Genomic DNA, 3,295 nt, shown 5'->3' with positions numbered 1-3,295 from the left:
TTTTTTGGAGACGGAGTCTCGCTCTGTCGCCCAGGCTGGAGTGCAGTGGTCAGATCTCAGCTCACTGCAAGCTCCGCTTCCCGGGCTCACGCCATTCTCCTGCCTCAGCCTCCCGAGTAGCTGGGACTACAGGCACCTGCCACCTCGCCCAGCTAGTTTTTTGTAGTTTTTAGTAGAGACAAGGTTTCACCGTGTTAGCCAGGATGGTCTTGATCTCCTGACCTTGTGATCCGCCCGTCTCGGCCTCCCAAAGTGCTGGGATTACAGGCTTGAGCCACCGCACCCGGCCTATTTATTATTTTTTTTTGAGAGGCTCTGTCACCCAGGCTGGAGGGCAGTGGCACGATCTCGGCTCACTGCAAGCTCCGCCTCCCGGGTTCACGCCATTCTCCTGCCTCTGCCTCCTGAGTAGCTGGGACTACAGGCGCCCAACACCACGCCTGGCTAATTTTCTGTATTTGCAGTAGAGACGGGGTTTCACCGTGTTAGCCAGGATGGTCTCGATCTCCTGACCTCGTGATCCGCCCACCTCGGCCTCCCAAAGTGCTGGGATTACAGCCATGAGCCACCGCGCCCAGCTATTTCTCTCATTATATTTTGCTTGTAATGTATAGATGTTTACAGACAGACAATGTTCATTTCTGTTTTGTTTTGTCTATTTGTAGGAGAGAGCTGCCACCCTGAGCTTTTCTTAATGAATAGAGCTTCCACTGGCTCCATAATGTTTTCCTTCAGGTTGAGAAAAAAACTGTGCCCCCTTCCCACATATGCTAAGTCTCACATTTCCTGAGCCCTCACATCCTTTAATGTTGCTACAGTAACCTTTGGGTTCCTGCTGGAAGAAGAAAGATACCTTTCACTCAGTTCAAAGTCTGCAAAAACACCTACACCAAGTGTCTTGCTAGTTGTGAAGGTGTGAAAGAGGGAAAGAGAGTATAAAAGGGCAGACTTGGAAAGAACTTCAGTGACCCAGGAGAGTTGGGGGCTGTTGGGTCCATGGCAAGGAGCAGAATTGAAGCTTGGGTGGCAGCTGCCACCCTGCAGAGGCACACAAGTTCACCTCCTTAGGCCACTGGCTTGTTGCATCTGAGCAGCATGCTAACACTTTTATGTAGGGGACTCTAGAGGCACAGCTGGAAGGTTGCACCTTTACAAGAGGAAGATGGCTGGCACAATCTGAGAGCATGAAGCAGGAAATGAGCTTGACTTTCACCAACCAAGTGGGGCTTCACCCCTGGGAAAATAAAATGGGTTCATCAAAGTATGGGCCAGAGAGGTAGCACAATGAGTGTCCCCTGGTCTCATCCTATGCTCTGGGAAAAGAAAAAAAAATCTTCAGATACTTGATGTACAGATGAAAGTTATTACAGAGAGCACTGCAAGCAAAACAGTGATGGAAATTTGGTTCTCAGAGGCCTTCTGGGAACCCGGTGGCCACTCTCCCCTAGCCAATGGGCATAACTGCTTTTTCACTCTGCATCTCAAACTAGAGACTCCACATGTCTTCCTCTCCTAGAAAGCAGCTCCTGTTCTCCCCCTACGGCCTATTCCCTCCCTCTTCTCTGCTGTATCAGCCTTTCCTGCTTCCCACTGCTAATGGAAAGGGGCGGAGCTGTGGACTCACCAGGGCCCCAGCAACATTCTGTAGCTCTGCAGCTACAGAGAGATCCCAGAGCCTGGAACGACATTACTGCAGAGATCAGCAAACAGAAACCAAAGTAGGACCTGTCGTCTTCACTGGATGTGTCCTTGATAAGATGTGGCAGTACCAGGTTTTTTGGAATCTAGGCTTGGTGCTTTGAGGGAAAAAACAGAGGTGGGCCATTGAGTTTGGTCATCAGCAAAAGTGTGGGTGATCCCTGACCCTGACTTTTCCCCTATAAACTCAATAAAGGGTGGGTCTTTTGGGTTCGGCTTGCTGTGCCACCAGTACCTGTTTCACTGTTTGTGTGGGTGATGAGTGGTCTTGAGATAGTGGACACACACCATATGGGATATGAAACCTTTGTAACAATTTGGGGCCTAGGTAAGGGGTCCAAAGCCCACCTGTGTCCTCTATCAGCCCCTTTTTCTTTCTACTTTAGAAAGCAGCAGCCTCCGGGAAAGGATTCTTGGTCAGTTTGCAGAGGAGTGGATCGAAGCTTTTATGCTGGCCCTTGGAGTTAGAGGTAGTGGGTATTACATGGTGATCTGTGAGCCCCGGCCCTGGTCTCTCCCCACATATCCCTTTCTTTTATTTATTTATTTTTTTTAGTGGTCCCTGTTGCCCAGGCTGGAGTGCAGTGGCAAGATCACAGCTCACTGTAGCCTCAAACCTCTGGGCTTGAATGATCCTCCCACATCAGCCTGCTGAGTGGCTAGGACCTGTGCAGGCCACCACACCCGGATAATTTTTAAAAGTTTTTCTGTAAAGACGGCTTCTCCCTATGTTGCCCAGGCTGATCTTGAAGTCCTGGGCTCAGGCGCTCCTCCCGCCTCGGCCCGCTAAATTGTTGGGATTACGGAGCGAGCCACCACGCCGGCCTCCACCTATCCTCCTGCATTTCCTCCCTCTCTTCCCATTGTGCCTCAATACGCCAAAAAGTGAGCATAGGACACTGGGTAGGAGGGCTGAGCACATCGAGAGGAGTGTGTTTGAGGTGGTGGGAAGTAGAGGCCAGGCTGTTAGGGCAGTGCCCCCTTAAGGTCTTCCATCAGACCCTAATGCTAGGTTAGGGGTTGGAAGCTGTTTACACCACGCCCATGAGGGTTCTCCCCCTTTCCTCCTCCAGTGTCCCCTCCTCCACTGGACCCACCCATCAGTCTCACCAACCCCTCTGCCCTCGCAGTCTTACCTGTGGCCACTAAGCGCTGTCATCTTCACAAGTAGAGCGATGCAGAGGGAGAAGAAGCCACAAGTGAGAGCTCCTCCTTGTGGATCGTGGCTATCAGCGCCCGAGAGACGCCAGGCACCACCCCCGCCCAGATGATTTGCTCCATCCGGAAAGGGGCGCGATGGAGACCGGCACAGTTCTCTTCCAAGCCGGGTCACCCCCGCCCAGATGATTTGCTCCATCCGGAAAGGGGCGCGATGGAGACCGGCACAGTTCTCTTCCAAGCCGGGTTCCAATTAACTTAGCGAGTATTGGATCTCCGGCGGTCCAGGGACTTGGCTTCCTCCACTTGCAGAAAGTCCAATGAGTCAGACTGAGCAGTGTGCACCCTTCGATAGCTCAGCTGGTAGAGCGGAGGACTGTAGACTGCAGAAAAGTTTGTGGACATCCTTAGGTCGCTGGTTCGATTCCGGCTCGAAGGA

General features: G+C 52.0%; 1 non-coding gene across 1 annotated transcript; it reads left to right on the top strand.

The window, feature by feature from the left end:
- The first annotated feature begins 3,201 nt into the window (after positions 1 to 3,201).
- Positions 3,202 to 3,295, top strand: TRNAY-GUA (transfer RNA tyrosine (anticodon GUA)). Its single transcript has 2 exons — positions 3,202 to 3,238; positions 3,260 to 3,295. It is a non-coding gene; the product is annotated as a tRNA-Tyr (tRNA).

This window comes from Rhinopithecus bieti, unplaced genomic scaffold, assembly GCF_001698545.2.
Source record: "Rhinopithecus bieti isolate Rb0 unplaced genomic scaffold, ASM169854v2 scaffold_3902, whole genome shotgun sequence".
NCBI lineage: Eukaryota > Metazoa > Chordata > Mammalia > Primates > Cercopithecidae > Rhinopithecus > Rhinopithecus bieti.
The sequence above is the reverse complement of the archived record's forward strand: the minus strand, read 5'-3'. Positions and strand labels throughout refer to the sequence as shown.